This window comes from Pleuronectes platessa, chromosome 9, assembly GCF_947347685.1.
Source record: "Pleuronectes platessa chromosome 9, fPlePla1.1, whole genome shotgun sequence".
NCBI classification, from domain to species: domain Eukaryota; kingdom Metazoa; phylum Chordata; class Actinopteri; order Pleuronectiformes; family Pleuronectidae; genus Pleuronectes; species Pleuronectes platessa.
Window position 1 is genome coordinate 23,095,130 of NC_070634.1, and position 25,780 is coordinate 23,120,909.

The 25,780-nt window shown below is 44.3% G+C and overlaps 1 long non-coding RNA gene across 4 annotated transcripts; it reads right to left on the minus strand.

Annotated features, from left to right (window-relative positions):
- Positions 1–13,684: 13,684 nt before the first annotated feature.
- On the minus strand, positions 13,685–25,084 carry LOC128447725 (uncharacterized). 4 transcript variants are annotated; one of them, XR_008339666.1, is made up of 4 exons: positions 24,774–25,084; positions 15,491–15,608; positions 14,982–15,110; positions 13,685–14,826 (listed from the first exon to the last, which is right to left on the minus strand). It is a non-coding gene; the product is annotated as an uncharacterized LOC128447725 (long non-coding RNA). The 4 variants fall into 4 exon arrangements; XR_008339665.1 differs by having other exon boundaries at positions 24,769–25,084; XR_008339664.1 differs by lacking the exon at positions 15,491–15,608.
- Positions 25,085–25,780: the final 696 nt, after the last annotated feature.

The following is a 25,780-nucleotide window of genomic DNA, read 5'->3' on the forward strand; positions in this document are numbered from 1 at the left end:
AAACCAAGTCTTAACACATCATTGGAAAAGTGAGGGCCGGTCAAAATGTCCTCACACTCTAGGGTCTACGCTTAAAATGGACCTCACATAGGTACAAGTACAAGTACTTACACACACAGCTCTGGTTGTGTTGTCCGTGTGTCACATAACAATTTCTCATGTTCATTATCCTAACGATGGCTGTCAGTATAGAAATGACTCAGCACAAACCTCATGGCACATGACACAACTCCTTCAAACTCTAGTAGATGTGTGTGTGTGTGTGAGTGTGTGTGGCGTGTCTAGAGCAGTGTGCTGCAGGTTGCTTTCCCACTGAGTGAGAGCCAAGCTGGGTTGTAATGTGCATGGTGTATGTGCATGGTGTGTGTGCAGTGTGTGTGTGTGTGTGTTTGTGTGTGTGTGTGTGTGTGTGAAGTTGACTGGTGCCAGTCTGCGCTCTGTCTCGACTGGCCGAGCGCCCAGTACTCCCATGTGGTTCATATTCTCCAGACTCTGACATCCACTGACTCCTCCTGAGGCTTCACTGAACCTGCAAATGCCTTTAATGGCCCACACAGCATCTGTGTGTGTGTGTGTGTGTGTGTGTGTGTGTGTGTGTGTGTGTGTGTGTGTGTGTGTGTGTGTGTGTGTGTGTGTGTGTGTGTGTGTAAGTTCGTGTGTGTGCACTCAGTTGATCACTCATATGGATAAATGTGTTAATTTACTTACCCAAATCAACTTATCAACCATAAAGCTAAAACGATAGAAAAATAAAGCGTGATGTGTGTGTATGTGCTTTGTTTTCCTTGTGCCTGAGAATGAGTGAAACAGGCTAGGTTGTATTTTTCACTGCTTTAGTCCCACTCATACACATCTCTCTATTTCTAGTATAACACCAAACAAGTGGCAGAGTTAAGGTTAAGGAGCTTTCAGGCTTCTTAGTGCTGTGGGAGGGAGAGAGACTCCCCAAACTCTGTTGTCTGTGTCAGTCGAAGAAGCCAAAAACCCTCACTGAGAACACACACAGCTACATGAGTGCCAACAGCCTGCACTCACACACAGTCACTCACGCAGACACACACACCAGCTGAGCGAACGCCTAGGGTTGGCACTACTAATCTCATTCTCTGTTGACACACCATGTCTCAGCTGTGCCATGCAATCGCAGCTCTCTCTCTCTCCTTCACCATGTTGGTGTATGTCCTCCTGTCAGTGTGAGCAAAAGGGTGAGTTCACACCGGGCCAGAGGTGTGTATTTCTGTGTGTGTGTGTGTGTGTGTGTGTGTGTGTGTGTGTGTGTGTGTGTGTGTTTCTGTGTGTTTGTGTGTGTGTGCATGTGTGTGTACTCTGTGCCTGTAGCACATCTGTTCTGCAAACCACAGCTTCCCACAGACTAAGCACCTTCAAGCTAAAGTGGGACTTTGCAGAAGTTCTGGTAAAGTGGGTTTGTGGTCCTCAGAACTTTCTTTGTTGAGTTGGGTCTTATCAGGGGTGTCGCAACAGGGTGGGCAACACAGGCTACTGGTGTTTGATGTACGGTCCTCCCTTTTTCCCGAGTACCCTTGAGTCCCATGAAATGCTACTGGGTACTATGAAATTCTCAAAGTTGTTATTTTAGTTTATTCCAGACATGTTGTCCTTAGAAAAAATGTAAACAAAATTAAAGATATGGAGACAAAGCTTTGCAGATCCATCATAAAGTTTGAACTTTATTTGCTTTACACCAAACAAGAATTTTACGAACACCAGTGTTCTGGCCTTGTACGATTCACAAGTTTGTAGTGGCTGACGTTGATGCAGCCCATTCATTTGGCCATTATCCAGGGGCAGCATTGAAGTCACTGCCAAGGTAGGCTGATTTCTTTCTTTGCCCTGAAAGCAGATTTTGTGTTTAAAGGAATGTCAGCTGGCTCGGATCTGTGCACATCAACGTCCAACAGACTCTGAACCTGTTTCACCTTCACTGTGATTCTGTTGGCAGAACTCACTTTGAATCTGACACTGAAGTTTAGTGTCGTTCAAAAGACGGGACGCACCACAACTCAGAGACTCCCACCTTATCTGGTCCACTGTTATTACCTCTGTCAAGGTTAGGATTGATTTTCTTGTCATTCTAGACGGTTTAACTGGGAAACTCTGAGAAAGCAAAAGAAACTGTTGAAAGTAATGGCCTGTCTTCGATTGTTAAAGAGAGAAAATCCTGTATTCGACCCATGATCGATATGCACACCGAAATTTAACAGGTTCTTCCTTGGGTCACGTCCCATCCCTCCACAAAGTAGTTTTTGTATAATCCTGCTGACAAACACATAAATAAAGATGAAAACATTTCCTCCTTGTCAGAAGTAACAAAGAATAAGCATTTAAAAAATATTCCTGCCTAATTTATGAAAAATCTGAATCAGAATCAGAATAATTTTTTATTGCCATGTATATTTGCACATACAGGAAATTGCCTTGGTGTGGTTGTTGCACTGTACAAACAACAATAGAAAAACAACAATAGAACAACAATATATACAGTAAGAGAGTTATGGGCACGTGCGGTTCTAAGGTGCAGAGATTGGTGATAGTGCCAATAATATAGAGAGAAATACTAGTTGAACCAAAATGTTGCTGTGATCATGTTACATTCCACTGATCAAAACCACATTTCTGACTGAAGTCCAAGAACTGAACACATAACACAGGTACGATGTCTGAGGCAGCGATGCAGCATCATTTATACAGCCAGGGTTTGTCAAGTAGAAATGTGAAGCTGCAGAAATGAGGTAACACAACCGGACATTTCTGAAGGAGCAACACTCAGGAAGAATGGCATAGGTCCATCCTTACATTATTTCCCTGCATTGTGTCGCCACCACTGCTCCTTAATGGGTTCCTGGCATTGACAGGCAGGAAAAAACAGAGTCTGTCGTGAAAGGAGCTGAGAGTGCAGAGGGGTAACTCGGGACTTCCTTAATGGAACCTTCATCGTTAAATACTGCGCTGTAATTGGTTGGCTCCGGGAGGCAGGAACTTCCAGCTGGAGTGTTGTTGAAAGTGACCACTCCCTGCACACAGGCAAAGACCTATTGTGTGTGTGTGTGTGTGGGTGGAAGAATCCTCTGCGTTCTCAAACTGAATTAACGATTAGTTTTCAGAGTTTAAGTTTGAATGTTTGAGAAAAAAGACGAGGCCTCACAGTGGAGCAGTGGCAGTGAGCTAGTTCAGGTTAAATGACTACCACTGCGACACTCACATACTTTTTTCACTGAAGCATAAGCAAATGCACCTTTATTGCATCGCACAATTTCCGATACAGCGGTCTATTAAAGCTGAGTTCTGCAGAGGCTGCATCAGTGCTCACTTTACGACCATCGACGCTTCGGCTTCTGCTGATGCCTCGTTTCCAAGTCGTCAGTGTGTCTCGTTAAAGTGCAGGTTGGGATCTACTGTAACTTCATGGAACCAACAATCCACATGTGAGGAGGGAGACAGACAATGTGTGGTATTAAATCATTTTTACAGTTCTTCATATCTCATTCAACTCTATGGCAGCAGCATGTTTGGCCCTGTGTTTGAATCTATTGCGTAAATTGAGTGCACAGGGAAACAAGCCTTTACACATGGCTTATAATAATAATATAGCCTAATAATAATAAACTAATATGTCTGTAGAATTGATCTAAACAAGGGTAGAAAGTGTTTTACAAAATACATATAACCCACACATATACCTGGCAGTTATGATTCAAAATGCTTTTCTTTCAAATATATTCAAAGCAAATGTTTACCCTGATGGCAAAACCGTCTTTGATTTAGGAACTACTGGTAAGTGTTGGCTGGTAGATCTTTAGATCACGGCTCAAAGCACAGGGAGTTAGTAGCTCCATCATTCAACTGGGGGCCAGAGCGTGCTCAACTTCAAAAGTTATAAAAAGAGTCCTAAAATCAATTCTAAATGATCTGGCAGCCAATGAAAGGAGGCCAGAGTTGGAGAGCTACGGGCCCTGTGCTTGGTGCTGGTTAGAAATACAGCGCTGTGGTCCCAGTTGAGAGAGTGAGGGTTGACTGGTGCGTGTAAATAGAGCATCGCAGCAGGTGAAAGTAACAAGATTTAATAAGGCTGTTGAATCAAATGTGATACCGAGGTGTCTGTCTGTTGATTTAACATTTCTTGACAGTGGACCAGCAAACTTGACTTAACAACACTTTGTACCAAGTACTTGATTTCAAGCATTCCCCGGCGTTCAGCTCCACTTCAATAATCAACCTGCTGCCTCTGATTATATGTTTCTCCTCATTTGGAAGTTTATGATTGTCACTTCATAGTCTGCACTGTTCTGCACTTACTTACTTACTTACTTTTAAGTTTATTTATACAATAATTGCTGCATTAACTGATCATGAACGTCATTATTATACATACATGTGCATGTATTATATGGTTATACAATATGTATGTATATATACGTATGTATGACCTATATGAAAGGTCATTCAGCCCGCATGTGATTGTACTCGGGCAAGATACTGATCCCCATATTTCCCATGATGCTATGCAAGCAGTGCGTGAACAGTGCGTCATAGACAGTGCAGCATTTAGTATTGCTGTATAAATATGTGTGTGTGTGTGTGAATGGGTGAATGGGTCTTGTGTGGTAGATAAGACTAGAGAAGCGTGATATGCATACGATGGATGAGCGGAGTGAGTAACGTCCTTTAGGAGATTTATAGAGCAAATCAAATCTGTCTAGACAAACGTCAGAGGTGGGTGACAGCTAACAAAGTTAAACAACACCTACTCACATGCACACAGACACACAATCATCTGTACAACTTCCTCAAACCACCCTATTGTCAAAAAGAAAAACAACAGCTGTGTGGAATACCTGATGCAGACGTGACAATATATGTGTGTGTGTGTGTCTGTGTTTTTGTTAAAACCCGATGTTTTGTGTTCTTCACCCTTTGAACCAAATTGCGATTGAGCCAGTTTTAATAAGCTTGTTCGCTTCTGAAATGTTATCACCGTTTATCCTCTCGTAATAAATCTAGTGTCTGACGCTGTTTATTCAAAGGTCATCTATGATTGTGTGAGCTGCCGCCGCTGTAGCTTTTTCGTGCATCCATTCCCCTCGTGTGTGCAGGTGCGTGGGCTGTGTTTTGTTTTTGTTTTCTTGACTCCCCCCCCCCCCCCTTCCTTTGGTTTGTTGCCGAAAGCGTCAGCGATGAATTGCAGGATTCAATATGTATTAAAGTTGTATTTTGAGTCTTGTTTCACCCCTGGTGTCCGTGCATCTGTGACAACTGAGTGATGGCTTTTATCACCATCTTGTTCTCAACCCCCCCCCCCCCCCCCACGCCTCGTCCTGCAACCCCCCCCCCCCCCCCCCCCCCCCCCCATGCATGTCTGATGAGTCATTTTGATCTAATAAAAGTTTTGTCTCCCATGCCAGTCAAAGAGAAGATTCACTCTCTATCCTCCACACACACACACACACACACACACACACACACACACACACACACACACACAGACACACACCTGTGATTGTGTCTAAGGTAGTCATTGCGTTACAGCTCACACATCTGAAAAGGGAAGATGTAAAATAGAGAAGAAGAAAGGCAGAGCTGAAACAAAGATGAAAAGACAGAAAAAAGTAATGAGATGACTGAGAGCTCGAAGACGGGGGACATTTTTTCTTCAATAGAGGGCATCCGTGTGTGTGTGTGTGTGTGTGTGTGTGTGTGTGAGTGCATGTGTGTGTAAAGGTTGTTTGATGTTCTTCCCATCTTTCAAACTGACTGTGGTGAGATAGCTTGCTCTAATGGTTTGCATGAAGCACAGGAATGTAGATCAACAGATGAATGCTTCGCTGCCGCATACAACTGTCTGCTTGAGACTACTCTGCGCATGAATGTAGCGTCGTCTGACACACACACACACACACACACACACACACACACACACACACACACACACACACACACACACACACACACACACACACAGTCACACACATGAGCTTCAAGTTTCGTCTCAGTCTGAATCTTACTCGTGTTTGGCCTCAGTGGAGCTGCTGTCTCTCTGGGATTTCATGAATCTGTCTGTTCCTCCACCTGAGAGAGTGTGTGTGTGTGTGTTTGTGTGTGTGTGTGTGTATGTGTGTGTGTGTGTGTGTGAGTGCTCATCAGGTTCTCATAACTTCTTGCTAAAACACTCATTTCACATCAGGGACCAGGCTGACACTGGTTAGCACAGCAGTTCTTTTGTCCTTGGCATGAACTTCCATTCCCTTGCTCAGTTGTGAGTTGTCGTCTTTGTGGATGTTGTCTTTCTGGATGTTGGCTGCAACTCAATTTTTTCCAAGTTTGACAATGAAGAGAACCTTGAACCTCGAACACATGTGTATTTCACTTAGTAGTTTGTGTTCCTATGAGCAGGGATGGTGACACCTAGCTGAGAGGTGTGGCCCCTGAGAAAAACTGATTACGTTAGTCCACAAACATTTTGTGAGAACCCTCTTTAAATTATATGATTTACTGCAACAGCACCGTGGTTGGAAACGTCCTCACAAGGACTCGTGCCAAAAGCTTTCTGCCAAAAGCTTAATTAGTGTTAGAGGTTTGGTGGTGATGGGGGTTTGCACTTAAACTCTATTACTTAACTTTCATCTTTTTGGGGTCAAGAAGATAATAGTAATATTAATGTTTTGGGGTCAAGTTGGTTGGATCAAGTCCCTTTGGCCTGGGGCCCCCAAAGTCCCTCAAACGCTGCTGCCCATGTGTTGTGATCAATACCCTTCCGATAATTCCATTAGCCTGATGAGTGAATGTGAGCTAAACCCATTTTGGATTAATTCTGCTTGACATATAAACTCTGTAATGATAAAAATACGCTAAAAACTGATTAAATACAGGGCCATTTGATATTTCTGTATACCAGGTGCATTGATAAAAAGAAGTCCTTAGCATTCCCAAGTCCACTTTGCATTATTTAATGACACTAACGTAGGACTAGAGGTTCCAGAAAGAGAGTGAGAGGCATGAGAGGAGGGAGGAAGAGACGGCACAGGTGTCGATGTGACACAGCCATGTTCGATTGCAGCACTTGAACCAGCGCACCCACCATGAATGGCTGCAATCAGCAGGATTGTGTCATTAGTGAGTCCTCTTCTTCTGTCAATCAGGCCGAGTGTGTGAAGCCATCATTTCCCTTTTGATATGTACACTATCCATGTGCACTGTTTACTTGCCATGCCTCCCATTGACATTTGCAGAATATTAATATTCTGTTTACGTGACGATTCTTACAATGTACCTATGAATAATAATAATAATAACAAATTTAAAAAAAGGTGACCAGAAACTGTGACAAAGACTTTTTCCTACTTGCACGAGGCCGTTCTGTCTTCTCCAGTCATCTTCTGGGCCCCTGCAGCTCCAGAAGTCGCTGACACGGGGCCATTATCTGGCTGTTCTCCCCGGTAACTAAAATCCACAGACAGCTCTCCATGTCAGCCAATCAGATAAGAGATCTGGAGTCAGCATTGCATGCTTTTAATCCTGCTGGAAAGCATTTTGACTCGACAGATAGGATCCTACGGAGTGTTGACTTTAGGCGGCATCTGAGGAATGGACACGATGATGAAGACGACACTGGTGTGTGGGGGGGGGGGGGGGGGGGATAAGAAAGCAGGGGACAAATATAAATCAGGGAGTGAATAGGACTGAATGAGGGAGGGATGATGGGAGGAGGGAGACAGAAACCCTCTATATACGGAGGCCTGGGAGAGAGACATCAGAGCGATGATCGAGCACGAGCAGGTATGGCATTCCAGAGGCCATGCTTTCCTTGCTATCTATCTTTCAGCTTCCACGTCTCTCAGATATTTCTATCCGTCAGCAGCGGGTCCATGAAACACAGAAGCATCTCTCTTTGCATCGAGCAAGTCAGATGCAGAGAGATGGAGGAAGGGGGAAGAAGGGGAAAGAGGGGAAACGAGCTGTGTTTAGAGGAAGCGGTGATGGGTGAGAGGGGGGGGGGGCTAAGGAGGAAGCAGAATTCACATCTCTTTTTATCTATATTTGGCATCTCAAATGCGGGTTGGGGTACGGACCCTGTGGAATATACTCCACTGCACCACAGCCGTATTTTCTTAACCCCATTAGAGTCTTACTGAAACTCTCATCCTAACCCAACCCTCAGAGTAAATTAGTTCAGTCTCTGCCTGTGTGCACGGAGAAGACTTTCCTGTTCTAATACGTCCGTGTGGTCGGCTGTCACTGGGAATTCTCTTACCCATCATGTGTAATGCATGTTTCAGACCCTGGCGGTAACAGGGTGCAGCCACACTGAACAACTCCCAGTTGAACCATAGAGGCACGGCGGAGAGTGCACTGTGCACTGTGCTGTAGCTGCAGCCTCAGAGGGGCCTGCAGTAAAGTAATCAGCAGCTCAGGTGGAGTGGAACATATTTACACTGGAGAAAAAAAAAAACTGACAGCATTTGTGAGTGTATACGTTTCATTGTTGTTGTCGTTGGCAATTAAAGAGATTGCAGAGTTGTTACTTTACAGTTTTGTGCCTTGGCTGCGTTTACTGGTGTCAGGCACCGAGATGAGGCAGCGAAAAGGTTGTGATTGGTTCTGTAAGGTACCGGCTGTGTAGGAACCGGTCCCTGATTGGTTCTTGATTGCGATACCCAACCCTAAGTCTTTGTGAGCATGCTAACATTAGCATTTTGCTGTACATTTATTCTTTCACAGTAAAAGTACTTAAACAATGACAACATTTTGTATTGTGTTGGCTCTGCAGCACACTTCATCTTTCAAAGTTAATTGAGTGTGATACATTCATAGTTGTGTGAATGGGAGTTCACTGTCCGATAATTAGCAGACTCTCGTCCACAAGGGGCCACTCCGGGAAAACCATTAGAACTAGAAATTAGCAATTGTTTCCTTTTTCAATTCAGTGACTGTGGAGCCAAAACAATACACAATGCCTCTATTCAAACTCTACAGACCATGCTGCACTGCACGTACAGTACTTGTAGTTAATTAACGGAAAACCTGAAAAGAAGAATCGTTAAGAATTTAAACCCGGCAGCTTGTGGCATCAAGCTTGAACGCCTCACAGTTTGTCTCTGCTGTGTGGTCTTGCCGTTTCCCAGTAGATAGCAAAGAGCCAGCACATGCCAGCGAACACAAACCAATAGTGACCCTCTCACGCTTTGTTTTTCTGTGTCATGATGCCACTGCTGTGCATTGTCTGCAGCTGACTAAGCCGGCTTCAAATCTCTCTGTGCAATGCAGCAATTTGGCCGCAGCCCAGCGGCCCAGATTTGTCCTAAACCATTTCAGTTAGGAGGGTTATGCCAACTGTGGTTTGATGGCAGGCTGAGTAACAAACCCAATTTGTCACCAGGATCAAGCAGATGGGCGACGTTTAGTGCGTCTGCTCGGTCGGCTCGTGGCGAGTCTTTATCGGAGTGTCTTGCGGTTGTTGCACACTTATCTGGCACATCCCCGCGGGAGGCCATCTGTTTGCTTGCTGTGAAAATACGGAGGCCAGCTTGACAACCTGTACATCTCTGTGTGTCTTTAATCTTCCAGTTTGTTTAGGGTTGGTCTGTGTCTGTGTTGTGTCAGTGTATGTGCGGCATGTGTGTGCATTCGAATCTCTCTCCCTCATCCTCCTGCAGAGCTTAAACATACACAAACACACACATACACACGAATGGGTGGATAGAGAGGTCGGCAAATTCCACCTCCTCCTGGCTCTTAGGTTATTTTTATCCCAAATGCTCGTATGCTATGTGTTTGTTCCCACCTCTGTCCCTCAGTGGCTTCTCTCATCCTTTCACATCTCCCTCTCACCCTCCCTCCCCTTTCCCTCCCTCCCTCTCTCCATCCATCTATTCATCACATCTGTGTGTGTGAGTGAAGCAGGGGAAAGAAGAGATGAAAGACAGCAGAGTGGGCTTTTCATCAGAGACACACGTGTGCGCACGGCTCCCCTAATGTAGTTTGTACGTTTTTGAAATGAATAGATTATTTTGTCTGTTTCTAGGACTGAAGCCGTTTGTAAAGCGATTGACACGTTCCACTTCCTGATTCGGAAATTTGGGATTAATGCAGTTTGGAGATGTATAAATAGGCAGAATCTGTAAAATGAAAAGATGAGCCCATGTCTGTTTGTGTGTCTTTACATTGTACAGTGTATATGTTTGTGTGTGTGTGTGTGTAGGTGATTGCAAGCATATTACCGAATGAGTGTAAGAGCATAAATACATATTTTTCACGTTTTTTGTTGGCAAATGCACAGACAACCACATACACACACACACACACACACACACACACACACACACACACACACACACACAAACAAAAACACACACTAGAAACAAAGGTTACACTCGCTAACAACCGACAGATATGTTCAGTAATGATATACTCTGTTGTGATTGGTCAGCCACTTCCAGCGTGTGTAGGAAATTTCGGTCTCTGCTCCCCTTTGCGGGGGGGCGGGGGGGCCAAACTAGCTGCTTAGTTTGCATTATGTAAACATGGGGCATCGCAGTGATGCGGGGGGGGGTATCGGTCAGCTGACAGACAATGCTTTTCAGGAGCTTCAGGGTTTTCTGTCGGGGAGAGGAGCTCCCAAAGCTATTTTAAATGCTAGAAATAGTTTTAAAACTGTAATTGCATTAATTTGATGTATCTTATCGCTACTGCAGCCACCAGCAACCTAATGGACAATTGGAAATGCCATTTTCACTGGTGACATTAAAATGAAGAGCCACAATCAATTTGCCTCGTCAACGGGACAAGCCTCTCTGCAGCATCTTGAAAATTGAATGTGCTGTTGTGTTGTGGAGGCCCGACGCCTGCACGCACTGAGGGCCTGCTGGACTCTTGACATGCTGCTTTGTGAGGTGTTTAACATGGTGGTGAATGGGACGGGGATAAGCTGACAGGCAGAAAGAGCCTTTCTTTGATAGGATTAGCACAGTGGCAGACAGGGACTAGTGCTTTAGATTGATTAAAGTGTAATCCTGGAGGATAATCATGCCTCCCGATGTGACATGTGTGGCCAGCGCCCTCTCGCAGCGTCCCCCCCCCCCCTCATCACTGTCCCACTCGTAAACACCAACAAACAGCATCTCCAGTCACATGCGTGGTCCTCTGTCTTATTCTCTGTCTTCATGCCATGTCTCTATTGAGAGGGCAAGAGACGGCATGGATGAAAAATGAACATGTCACCTGCCACTCATCGAATATGTCCTCGGAGGGTTTTAATGGACGGTGTTGAGCTTGGAACTCAGGTGGTGGAAAATTACAGTTGATCTCCTTCACTCCTTCACATGTTTCTATCGAAGTTAACATGACTCCAAGTAGGAGATGAGATCTTTAAAAAAAGCAACCTAGAGGGCTTCAAATTCTTATATCCAGAGGGGAAGCATAAAAAATGGAAATCTGCCTCACTGGACGAATTAGGGGGAATTCAAAAAGAAAGCAGTAACTGGAACCTAACATCAAATCGAATATCTGATGTCGGTAGGAGAAATCTGTGAATCTGAAAGACACAGGTATCGAGTGCAGCGTCTTCAGCAGCAGGTTCACGTGATTCATTTTCCTTTAGTTAACAGATCAATCAATTAAGGTAAGTTGGCAAATCTAGAGTTGCCGCCCGAGATGACAGTGACCAATATATCCTCTGCCTCAGACAAGCAGCCCTATTATATTCTAATGACTGAGCCCGACATGAGCAGTACCACAGCACAGTGGTATTTGTCAGCATCCACAGATACTCAGAGTTGTGTCCACGCACGTCTCCCAGCCCGGGTTCCCAGATGTGTGATTCATGGGAACAATGGTGCGTCGGGGGGGGCAGCTATCAGTGCTTACGAGAGTATTATCACGATGGGAAAGAAACGCTGTGAGCTCTGTGGAGTCTGTGTGTGATAGCCCGGAGTCTGGGAACGAGCCCGCAGCCCCACAGAGGAGGAGGGCTATTTATTTTAGGGTTTCTAAAACACATCCACGGCCCTGGGTGCATTCCGAATGCAGTAATGTATTTGTCGTGTTCCGAGGGAGATTAAAAAGTGATTACGGTGGGTTTTTGTGGTGACCCTGTGCGTCAGCTGGGGGGGGGGGGCTAGCAGCTGATATAACATGAGAACTGGGTCTTTTACTCATTTATACTGCGGCTTGTATGATAGAGAGAGGCAGCAGAAGTGCAAAGTGAGAGAATAACAGAGAGCAGATACAGGCGGGCAATTAGGAGAGACTGCTGGCAGCAACAATGAAACCCCCAAGGCCATTTATGTCAGTGTCTTACAATAATTACACAAACACACACTGTGATTATTACGTGGAGTTATTCCTCAAAATATCTCCCACCGTTTACTTTTCACTTTTCTAAATCTCCTCCTGCTAAACGACTGCATGATATCGCGGCTCCTCAAGTAGCAGCGTCTTCTCCGGCTGACAAAGCTGTGGACAGGAGAGGAAATCGATCTGTAATAGGGACATAATAGGGAGGTGGTTTAAAAGGCAGTGGATGCTGGTATACGCGATGAGACGAGGGACGTGACTGACCTCGATTCTGATCATCAAAGAGGAAGAAACAACACTTTGAGGGTTGCAGCTGTCCATTTGTCTTCTCGTTGGTTGTCTTCACACATTTGCTTGTTTAGTCTTTCTGTCCCCAATCCACATCTTAAGCCTTCTGCACCGCATGTCCCCCGGCCATCTGCTCCCTCAACCTCTTAACCGTGGTCTAAATGTCTCTTTAGATGGAGATTAAACTTTTGGACTTTTGTTGTTTGTCGCCTCGCATCACTCGCAGCGCGCTTACAGCAGCGCACTCTGAAGTAGCAGATGGTTTTCACCGTGGTGGAGAGAGAGAGAGAGAGAGGACGGGGACAGTTTGATGTGAAGGACATTATTTTTTCGTCAAGGTGATTGTCAGATAGACGCACGGCGCAGGTTCTTTAATGGAATGCTAATCCGTTATATCCTGTGCTACATCCAGCACACTGGAAACTGCTGACTGGATTTTGATTGATTTTGGGAGAATACTGTCAGCCCCGTGATAGACTGGCGACCCGTCAATTTGGTTCAGCCCCCCCCCCCCCCCCCCCCGTGACCTTAAACAGCATGAGAGGTTCTAAATGATGGATTGATGGATGTGCCACATTACCGTGCACTGGGGCTGTCACATGTTTTTGTACAGAGCTTCCTGTATCAATCAGACTTTCTATCCCTTTGCAATTCTCTGGGACTTTGCTGTATATTCTGTGATTGCGTCTGAACAGGACAATCTCCTGCTCTGTTCCTCATATGTGAAATGCAAAATCCAGAAAATGTCCTGACTCCAATTTCCAGAGTTCATGTTTGAAAACAGCTTATGATAGATTGGTGACCTTTCGCGGGTGCATCCAGCCTCGCACCCAATTTCAGCCGCATGCCCGGCAAGCAAACCTCCAATGATAATCTGTTTAGATGGATGGATGGTTGCTTGTCATACTTGTCAACTAATTTCAGCACTTATTCACAGCCGAGCTAATTGCTGTCTGGCTCTGGCTCGGCACTTAACATACAAAATGTGAAAGTGGCATCAATCTTCTCATAAAACACTCAGGCTTCTTTATGTCATTCTGCTGCTCTCAACAACAACACAGGGAACATTGGACAGAAAGCAAGTCAGCACCTTTACTAACTACTTTAATTGTGTCAGTTGATCATCAATCAAGTTCTTCATTAAGTAAATGCTCATCACATCCTCCTAAACCTTTTAAGGGATTCTTCTTTCTCTTCATTCCATGTCAATTAAATACCTTTTCTTCTGCGTTGCACACAAATGGGCTGTGGGCACTTTGACATTTTAGAGGCCAAATGATTTATCTGTTGATTTCTTGCTGTGCAGCTTGATTAAATGTTGGTTGATGAATTGAGCTGGTATTTTGGGATATAACCGAAAGATATTTTTCGTCCAATATTTGTTTAAATGTTTTTATTGTTGTCCCTCTTGATTTGACATTCAACCTCCTTTGACCTCCTTGTACCCTTCACTTCATCTTGATGTACAAGGGTCAAGAAACCCCCCCCGGTGCTGTGTCCAGCCCCCAGCAGCTGCAGGATGTGTCCTCATTTCTACTCGCATGCAGAAGCTATCATTTCAAAGCGGGCCTATCCAACACTGGCAGGTTGAAAGCCGACCCAATGCATTTCCCCGATAAGCAGCCCAGACCAACAAGGGGAATGAGAGAAGGCAACACCAAGTTGTCATGGGTTTGTGTCCACAGCGGTGAGAAAGAGGATGAGCAGCCGGAGAGAAAAGAGCTCCGGCACAAAGCAGAGACAGGTTAGAGGAATCGAGGCCAAGCGTGCTCTCGGCAGGGAGGCTAAAATAAGAGAGGCAGGAAGCAAACCTGGCTTTATTCCATCTACTGAAGCGAGAGATAAAGGGAGTGTGAGTGTGTGTGTCTGTGTGTGTGTGTGTGTGTGTGTGTGTGTGTGTGTGTGTGTGTGTGTGTGTGTGTGTGTGTGTGTGTGTATGTGGGTGTGTGCGTACATGCAGTTGTGGTGCTTTGAAGAGCAGGGGAATCCCTCTGCAGTGCCCATCTCCCAGAATGCCCTGTTTTCCCTATATTGTCGTTTGTGGTTTGTCTTGCATAAACCACATTGTCATGAAATGCCAGTGTGAAAGCATTTTCTCCTCCGTCCCACCCGAGGCTGTTTATAAAGATGGAGAATGTGACTGCTCCCCAAAAGCAAAAGCCAAAGTGTGTTGATTGCTCTGCACATCATAGATCCCTCCTCCTCCATGTTGTGGTTTGGACATGGACCAAACTAAAAAAGACAAAGTACACATTAATGATGGTTTCATGTCATTGTAGGTAGTTCTTAAAACACTGATGTTGTTCAAATGTATTTTCTCCAATAAGTTTGGTTTTTATTGCTTATTTCATGCTAGAAAAAGAGGGTGAAACATCATGATTACTCACGATTGGTCGGGCGCATGTATCGGTGGGACCTTCATATTCCGGCTTCATACCTCGATCTCCACTGCACAGACTCTGGCTACAAATGTGATAGATGGTAGATTTGGAATCCGGGATATTTTGCCTTTATTTCTGGATAGTGAGAGGAAGTAGAATCACGTTGTGCATCTTTAAATACATAAGGACTTGAATCCCAACAATAACAGAAGGGTTGTCCCTTAGCCAAAAAGTAAATCGCTCTAAATTGGTTGTACTGGACAGAGACTGAATATTTCACAATGTTGAATAAAAGCTCACGTTAAGTTTCCCTCTTCAACCATTCGCCCATTTTCTCTTGCTCCCTTGGATACCTTAAAGTCAAATTAAATCACTTCCAGAGTGGCTTAGTCCATTAGAGAAAATTAAATTTATTTTTATTAGTACAGAATACTGCAGAGCAAATGTAATATAAATCGAGAAACACATGCACGAGCAAAAACTGCCCTCGGAGCCAGCACAGAGGGTTGCCTCACCGCAGCCAAGTTTTCCCAGAGCACGGCCTATTCTTTTCCAATTCGAGTGCCTTCTGCTGCTGCCTGCGTTTTGGAAAGCAGTGCGACTTCATCACTCTCCTCCTTGGCTGCCAGGACTCTATAATTTCAAAGTGTAAAAACGTCCCTTTCCACATGTTAAAGCATGTTTCAGATTTGGGTTATCACAGCTAAGGCAGGTCACTGTCTGCTAGCCTCTCTCTGTCGGTATTGTTGAGGGTATCAGGGATCAGTTGAATATCTTATGCTTCAAAAACCATATATTTATTATTAGCTCTCCCAGGACATCAAAGTTTGAAGTGTCTCATATCCCATTTACCTCGTCTTTCATTTACATCTTTTATAAGCATCTGAATTGCTTCTGCCTCGAGTCAGCCAGAGTTCACGTAAATGCCAATAGATGCACTGGAGGCTCTGGCTGCACTGGGAGCCTGGATACCCGACTCAAGCTTGGACCAAAACAAATTGATTTGATATTCTGCTTCAATTTGGGTGCGGTCACGTTGGCTGGACCATCTACTTGATTTTCTTTCCTGGCTCAGGTCGGGCTCGGACTGGAAATTGCTGCCCGAGCCGCCCTCGAGGCTGCACCAGAGAAGAGAAGGATAACTTTCCATCTCCTCTCCTGATTAAATCGCTGAGTGTTTTTCTCCAGGGACGGCAGGAGACACATTTGGTCTGTTCAGATGTCTCAGTCTATTATATCCCAGCCTGTTTGGCCAAATTCAATTTATGAGAGTCAGTGAAAAACCCAACCCTGGCTTTTAAAACATGCATTATAGACATCAAAAAGAATACTTCAATGTTTCCTACAGCAATGTTACCGGATCAAATCACGGTTCTTTAGAGGAGGTGGTTCCAAACTAATTGTGTAGTGATTCGTTTATGGTTCTACCGAGATCCCAAGCTCAGTCTGACTCAACAACAACTGACACCAACGGTTTTAGCAATAAGTTCTAGGTCTGACCTGGACTAGCAACAAAGACTATGTCTTCTTATTATTCTTTAGAACTTCCTTCATTATGCATCTGTTACTGAGTGAAAAGAAACAGAGCCATGGGGAAATCCAACAAGTTTACCATCTAGTCCATTGATTTGGATTCAGGCCTAATTAACAGAATGGAAAATACTCATATTCTCCACTTAAGAGTTTTATGTGGAGTCTGAAGTCGGCTCTGCGTGCTCTTTCAAAAGATCTCCTCAGCAATAAAAATTAATTCTCCAGACTTGTTTATTGTTTTATTCACAGCTATTATTTTTAGCTGCACTTAAAGCTGTAAAAACAGTAATTTGGTTGCAGACAGTAGTTCCCAATAATCTCACAAAAGCAGCTCATAGCTTGTGCGTCTCTATGTGCGTCCATATCCGTCTTGCCAAGTCAAACAATATGCGTGTGTCTGTGTCTCTTGAAATTGTCACTGAATCGTCCCCGTCCCTCCCGCAGTGAACATAAATACACCCGTTCCATCTCAGCAGAGAGCAGTTCAGACCTATTTAGAGAAGCTGGTAATTTGCGAAGGTTTGTAAACAAAAAGAGACTTTCCCTCTGGACGCGGTTCAGACCGGCTGATATGGATATCTGTGCAGCCGAAGCGGGGGAGGAGGGGCCGGAGGCTGTTGTCTCCCCCTCAGTCGGAGACAGAATTAAGGGATGAGGAGCACTGTGAGATTTATTAAAGGCGTCGAGCTCCAACAAGTCGGCAACAACTGCTCTAGGATTGTTTTGATTTATCCGTGTGGGTGAGCAAGCGCCAACTCTGACAGTCTGGCTCCGCCCGACCTTTAACCTTTTGCCCCTGTGCTCTGTACTTGAACTTCCTGTGCACTGTGGGTGTACTGTCTGCTGTGGTGTGCGTCCTCCAGGTGATTCCTGTGTGTGGTGTGTGCACGTGCTTATGGTTTCCAACAGTGCTAAGTTATATTCATCCTTACCAGTAAGAAAGATAAAGAGATTTCAGACCTTTCTCTCTTTCAACTTTTGTTTGCTCTGTCTATCCCTTTATCTTATGTCTATCTGTCCAGGTGTGTTTTATTTCACTGCCTCCCATGTGAAGAGTTATGAGTCAATATTGATATAAAAAATCATATTTAACTAGAATGGCACATTTAAATCTGCTAGATCAGGATGTTTATTTGGATCCGCACCAGAAAGCTCATGCTCATAGACATCAGCTTCCATAATATGCCCCTTTTTTTGTATTGGACAGATTGATGAGTTATTATCTGGGAAATGGGTGAATATGTCAAAAAGAGAAACATCGCACTTAAATAAAGTGATAAAAAGATTTCTGTGCTCTTTCTTGGCCCACGTCCCATCTTCCCACTCAGTTCCGTGGGAATCTGTTTGGTAGTTTTCTTGTTTTTCTGCAGACAAACAAACAGACCATGATTTGAACCAGGTCTCCCAGAATAAAGTCACTTTTAATTTTGACAGACATGACTGATGCTGTAAATGCTTTATGTTGCTCCATCTAAAGAACAGAGAATCCTTATGGGAATCTTAAGAGTGCATATGTGTGTGTGTGTGTGTGTGTGTGTGTGTGTGTGTCTGTGTGTGTGTAGCAGTCATGTGAACTCTGCTGTGAATAATTAAGCAGGGCTTCCGTCATCAGTGCAAATTATGCATATTCTGCTTCCCATGAGGATTTACATTTATGTGTTTGTACTAGCTTTGTGTGTGTGTGTGTGTGTGTGTGTGTGTGTGTGTGTGTGAGAGAGAATACGAGAAGGAAGGTGACCTTGGCAACCCTTTCTTCCCCTCTGTCTTCCTTCTTCTTGAAGGAGAGAGTAGGAGGCGGCAAGGAAAGGAGTGGGAGATGGATTTCATTTGATATCTCACCCCTGCTCAGGGAATTACTCCCTCGTTCCTCCGTCCTCACTCTGTCTGGCTGGCTATCACTCTCTCTCTCTCTCTCTCTCTCTCTCTCTCTCTCTCTCTCTCTCTCTCTCTCTCTCTCTCTCTCTCAGTGTTTCTTTTTGGTTAACAGCAGAATAAAAGCTGCCCTTGGAATTAATGGTGTGGATCCTTGTCTCCATTTGCATGGGATTCGCACATGATCTGCTCTGGGGTCACGGATGGATTTTATAGAGCTGTCACTCGACCTTTATGAAACCTTCAATTAGAAGCTTAGATTAGTGCAGTTAATTACCTCTGCCAACAAGGAGGTTGTGTATACCTCTGTGTTTGTTTCTCAGTGAGCAGGATTGTGCAGAAACAAGACAGATTACCATGAAACTTGATGCAAGGATGCGATTTGGGGGGAAAGATTAAATATCTGGGGGTCAGTAGATATTTTGTGTTTTTAAAATATTGGTATTTGGGGGTAGTAGTGTTGTTTTTCCAGTTTTTGTTTACGGTAACAAATCAAACAAGATAAGTAGCTGAAATCCTGTCATTATCGTTTTGGAAGTAGATCTGAATGAATATGAAGGATCCAGATCTGTCAGTTTCTTGACATGGAATAAATCAGGACTGATTTCTGTGAGTGAGTGTAATCTGCTGCAGCTTGATTCAATTTAAAGGGATGTTGGGCCTCGGCGGAAGTATGCGCTCTACTCAGTGCTATTCTACTTATGATCTGTGAAGTCAAGTCTTTTCCGGCCTGTTGAGAACTCCTTTCTTCTTGTTTTCAAGGAGATTTCACTTCCTCCAAACTTCTCGATGCTTCTGCACCAGTTCGACCGACCCTTCTACACCAGCTGTCTCATACGCTGGTGTTAAGTGGTGGCGCTGATCAATATTTTCCCTTCTGCTCTTGTTGCTGTGACCAGGAGATAAATTGGCTGGAAGCTAAGCCAGCCCGCCACTATTAAATCAGGCCGCGGCACATCAGCCACCATGAGCTTGTGATTCTGTGCGATCCAACGAGTCAGAAACAAAAAAAGAAGCAAAACAATAATTAAAAGATTGAGTGAGTGGTTTAAGTGCTTTCCTGTGGAAGAGGAGGAAAGACGGCTGCCTCGTGTCAGAGGACAAAGAAGATGAGTCCTTATTTTGACAGAAAGGCAAGGTTAGAAAAACAGATCTGAACAAGGCGAAGGCGTCCCTGTTGTTTCCCCGTCTTCACTCATGCATTTCTTCTCCGAACCAGCTGTTACAAGTTCCACCTGTGTAACAGAGTGCGACCTATTTAAAAACCCTGCAGACCCACTCAGCTGCTTTCTTTTATTCTGGATAATTACACCTCTGCTCAGGTGGAGACGGGTGGGGGGGGGGGGCACGGCTGACACGACAGGTCGCCGAACTCAGACGCTTAATAAAACTAGAATGAGCTCCGCCAAGGCCAAACAGCCCCTGTAAATCAATGAAGCTGCATCAAATTACCGACACACACACACACACACACACACACACACACACACACACACACACACACACACACACACACACACACACACACACTCTCACACACAGATAAGTCACCTAACGTGCATTCATTCCTTTGTGTGGATCCGCCTCCATATTTAATGAGTTCTCCCATGTCTCCTCCTTCTACCAGTTTTCTAGGAAATATGTTCAGTACTTTTTGTTGTAATCCTGCTTACACACACATAAATAAACCATCTTCAGTAGAGCTCATACTTCTGACAGGGCCTAACAGTCCCCCTAATGGGCATGTAGTCAAATGTAATAGGCATCAAGGAAATAAATTGAGCTTTTGCATTGTCCTGCTGCCAAATACAGAGATTACAAAACAGGGGAAAGGATTTAGCGTTCCACTTAAAATTCAATGTTTATTAGGAAATGACAAATCTTTCTATTTTGAAAGATGTTGAACCAAAAATAGAAGCTGCGAAAATGGAGGCACATTTGTTTTTTTAATCTGTCTTAAATAACCAAATGCAGATTTAGATAAACACACAACTTCAGGCTGGTATTGAGCCACATTGAAATATGATAAACTAGGATGGTGCTCAGTAGAGAGCAAGCAAAGGTGCAACAGTCCCCTTTGGAAATTTAGATCCGGAAATATCTATGAAAACTCAAAGTTAAAGAAAGTGAAATAAAAGATCCCTGACGGACATGGGATGAGACAAGAACATAAATTCTTGTTTTATGGTTTCAGTCTTTCCACGTTTTGATAACCTCATTATTCATCCGGATTCGAGTCCTGTTCCTGTTCTTGTCATATGTAAATCTGCCCATTAATACTGGCCCAGCGTTTAATGGTTGTCTTTCCAGTCTCTCACTAACACCTGCCCCTAAGGCTGTTTTCAGAAGTTACACATCCGCTCCATCCATCATCGCCTTTTGTCCGAAAGCCATGTTCCCACATGACAGATGGTACTGCCGCAACAAGCAACTGAGTAAACTTGTGTTTTTACTATAAATTACAAGGGAAATAAATGTTTCTCGTCTCCTCCACCCCCTCGAAAAACTGCTTATTAGAAAATAACCCACATCAGAAAACACCAGGTGCAGCTACAGGCCTCCGACCAACACTTTCTTCATCTCGGTTCAGATGCAGAAAGTGATGGATCGAGCCGCAGTCGCAACCGAGTGGAAAATCAATTTCCCCCCTGTGAAAATCTGTCTCTTACATACATTATCATATTTCATGCTACGTGACACAGACCGGGGATGTTTTATTTTCAGACATTTCGATTTCGCTCATGGCGAAGCAGCAACGGACTTGTGATTAGAGAAAGTGGGAGCTGGTTAACGAGCTGAGGACGATTTAGGAGCCGGGTGGGAGAGAGTTTGTGCCGGAGCTGCTCGTTAGAAGAGAACGAGGAGGGAAGAGGAGCATGACCTGGCTTTGTTAACACTGACTGCACCTGATACACTGATGAGTTCTATCTGTTAACTGACTCACACAAGGTCTGAAATCCATTTTCATAAGTGAAATTCTCACAAAGAAATCTGTGGCCACACACAAGCTCCTGAATTCACTTAACCCACGAGACAATTCCTCTGTTTTATCAGTTGGCCCACGACTGTATGCAGAAGATTTAGAAATAAATCCCTTTAAAGCCAAACAAAAGAGTTTTAGATCAACGCTGCTCACAAACTAAACATCACAAACAGATTTTGGCCCCAAAAAAGAGAGATAACAAATCAGCTGAATGTTTCTGTGGAGTCAGAAATGGACACGAGCCAGAATCCGCCAGATAACCTTGTTTTTCTAAAGCTGCTTGGTGATAAAGAATGTGAGGATGAGAATATGAGCTGCAGGAAAACACCAACAAGGTTTGACATTAACTGTCCGTGTGCTGTTTTCGTCCTGGACAGACGTTTTCTTTTAAACGACAGCTGGTCACAGTGAATGATGACTGTCAGTGAGGTCAGTGTTGTCGCTGATTTTCATATCGAGCTGCAAACACACACAACTTTACAAGGCCGGCTGTTTAACTCTTAAAGTTATGTGTTGACAATATCAAACAACTCTTCCGTTGCTTGGAATAGGAATGAAATTAAAATTATTAGTACAACCCATGAGCAACTACACAAAATATCAAAAATACTAAGATACATAAACACGTCAAGGAGAGAAATCAACATCAACTCAACCCAAGTATGTCAGAAACAAACAAATAATAAAGCCTCATGTGCTGCTAACATGAAAAGCTTAAGAAAACAGTGATCAATTCCAAAATATATTTTGACGCTTTTAGAACTGCATGTATTTATACAAAACTACCGCTAACACATGATATTATAATGACATTTTATCTCTTTAGGATGTTTTCCAGCAACAACACTGACCTTGTCAGGACCAGTAGACCTCATGGGGACTAAGGCCCTGGTCCCAATGAGGCAAAATGTCATTTCTGAGGTCGTGGTTAAAGTTAAGATGGGAATTGTTGGTCGGTTAAGTTCAACGTTAGGCCTGAACTGGTCATGGTTAAGGTTTTGGTTTGGCTGTTCCCAATGATGTGTGTGTGTGTGTGTACCTCCAAAGTGTACAGATATATAAACATAGACCAAACGTTCTATGACCCATGTTTGGTCAGTGTGCATGAAGCCCTCCACCCATATCTCACAGGATATCAAACGTGCTTGGCAACGCTAACCTAGCTTCTTCATGGAAATAGAAGCCATTGTCTCATGCCCTTGTCTCCTCTGAGGACTGTTTGCTTTGGCACGGGGAAGCTGGGAGTGCTGGAAGGTTTCCATATAAACATGTATTAATATCATCTCTCCCCTTCTGCATCCTTCTGCACGTGCTCAAGGGAGAGATAAAAGCCTTTTTTGTCTTTTCTCTGGCAGGAATTTTGAGTTTTCTTACTGTTCTCCAGCGCACAGTGGTTATTGCAGAGATGGATGTCTCCTATTAGAGGCTGAGAGACAGAATGAGGTGAGTCGAGTTGGGGTTTAGCTACACCGGAGCGGTTAGGACTTATTGTTTTTGATAGATCTGTCGGCGGATGAGATTTTTAGGATTCAGCCGCAGTGAGAAGCGGGGGATGGGTTGAGAGGATGTCCCCCTTGCACAGCTAAGCATGTCCCAGATCCTCAGCGTGTGTGTGCATGTGTGTGTGTGTGAGTCTGTGTTTGTGAGTGTGTGTTTGTGTGTCTTCCTAATTTGTGAACATACTGCATTCTCTTAAGCTGCAGTGAATGTGGGCCACATGCACTTGTTTTTCGTGTGTGTTGGTGTGTATATTTTTGAAAAGCTCCAGAGACAAACAAACTACGCTGCTGTCAATCGGAGAATAAAGCACAACAACATTTTGCAGCAGGGTTGAGCGAGTGTGGGTCGGGAAAAATGCTTACGGCGCAAAGATCAAAAGCACTTTCAAAATGTTTTTTAAGTGATTGCACGGACGTGATCCGAAAGATGGAAAAGCAGGGAGGCAGCACGCTTCTCACAGAAATGAGTGGAAATTCAAAGGCCTCCTTCAAATCTGCGAGAAAATGTACAAAATGTATAAAACACTGACGGGTAATGAGATCTCATCTGGCAGCGAGGACGGGAAGGAAATGAAAAGCCCTGTTGTGGAAATGAGACCAATGTGAGCACCACGGGCTCGTCAAATCATCAACATCCCCTCATCTCCACTGTGCCTCACTGTCATCTCTCCTTCCTGTGCTTTAGTGTATGATTACATCTCCTCTCTTCACTTTCATCACTCTCACTCGCTTTTCTCCACCTCGGCTAATTGCTTGTGTCCCATCGTGATTGATTCCAAAAAAAAGAAAAAGAATAAAAGGCCCAGTCATAACCAAAAGGGATTTTAGGAGGTGATGGGTGGTGTGAGGGGCTTTCAGAGGGGCGGTACCTTCTCTGGAGTGTCTCCTGTCAGCCCCCTATCGTAATAACTCCAGATAATCTCCGAGAGTGAATTCAGCAGATTATCCAGAGGATTCAACACAGCTCATGGAGGAAGTTTCTGTCATGTGACGAAATAAGAAATCGTAAATATCTAAAAAAAGAGACGAGCTCTGGAGAATCTCCAGCTGCATCAAACTCTTGGTCAACGTCTGGACTCCATTGTGCGGACATTTTCTAGAGCTCATGTCTGGAAATCGCTGGAAACACTGGTCAGACTCTCTGAGCTTCTCTCTATAAATCCTCTGTCCACTGTGAGATATGAGGCCACAGTGACCCCCCCCAGCCCCCCCAGCCTGGTTAAGTTCTCCTTGGCCAGCTCATCCATCACTTTTGGGCACCAGGTCATATCTGGTCTTTAGTTTTACTGCCTTCCCGACACTTTGCTCTGAAGATTGTACAGGATTTAATTTCATAAAAAGTTCGTGCAAAAGACGAAGACTCCTGTCTCGTATCTGTCTTAGAAAAATGTCCTTGGAGGAGCAGTTGAAGGAGGATTTATTTTATTCTAATTGATTTAATTTTATATTACAGTCCCACTGTGGATATCTACAGACGAGATCTGATTCATAGCTAAAGTGCCGGTCGGCTTCAGAGTCGGGTTTCACTCTCTGACTCCCTGCCACATTAGAGAGATGTATCATGGAGCTGGTGTTTATGTATTTATAGTCTGACGCCCACTCACGCAGCTTCGTGAAGAACATGTCATTCCCCGACTCAAGAACAATTCAACACGCTCTGGAGGAGCCGGGGATCAGACGTAGATTTTAATTACTAGATCTGCCTCCTGAGCTTTAAGACCCCAATCTTTCATACATTTAAGGAGGATTAAATATCGGTGGTTGATCGAAATAGCTTCCTCCATTTTCAAATCTGGTTCCACAAACATCTGATTCTCTCTCTGAACCAGTTCTTTGACCATCACTCTCAATATCTGTCAGTCTCCTTCGCTCAGCCTGAGCCTCAACTTTGATTATTACCCCGTACTTTACCGCTCAACATCTCCATGGCCCCGGCAATCTTGGTGAACCCAGCAGGCCTCGTTCCTCAAGTCTTTCCTCCGTCGTGCCGTCGTGCCGCCTGCAGCGCTCGTCTGTATTTATCGGGCCTCCTACTGTGGCCACGCAGATAATGGAAGAGGAGGAGAGAGGCGAAGAAAAGATGTACGGGTGGCGAGACGGGGAGGTCTGAGGAATGAAAGGATGCAGCCCTGACTCGTGTCTCTGTGGCTGTAGGCAGCTGTTGCTCCACAATCCCAATAAACAAACCCCTTCCCCTTTGGTTGCACTTCATCTTCCGGATTAGTTTGACGCTGGCTTTTAGAGATAAGGAGCCACGGAGAGTGTCAGGAAAGATAAGAGCGCGAGTGTGACGTGCAGAAAGGGGCTGCGAGCCAAACTTGAACCCTTGACTTCACACACATGACGGGAGGCGCGGCCCGGCCGACTCACCACCGATGCCAACTCCAGTTTTCCTTCTTCTAGTAGTTTCTCCCCTTCTTTTATAATTTATTCCTCAACTCCTCTCGCCGATCTGATAAAAAAAAACACTGAGTAGGAGTAAAATTCATGAGTCTGCATTCTATTTGTTCACATGTTGCTGAGACCAGACCTGTTCCCACAAAGGACCCGTTTATTTACCCAAAGAAATCATTGTTATCAGAAATTATGCAAATTCCCAACATGTGGCCCGAGTTCTTTAAGCGATTTCAAAGCGTTTTGTTTGAATTATAAAGATTTATGTTCGTGCAATCTTTTGGTTTTCCCCTTTTTAACTCATAGGAAAAACATTATAGTCAAACAAAAGACCCCCCCGGGGCAGATAAAGATGGGTCTGCTTTGTGTGTGTGGGTCTCAATGGTCCAGAGTAGGAGTATCGTGGGCTATGTGATGTATATACATTATAAACAGTAAAAGAACCTTTGTCTCTGTAACCTTTAAGCCTCTTTGCTGCATAATTAAGACCCACATGTGATTTCTGAGGCTGTTCCCTGGTAATC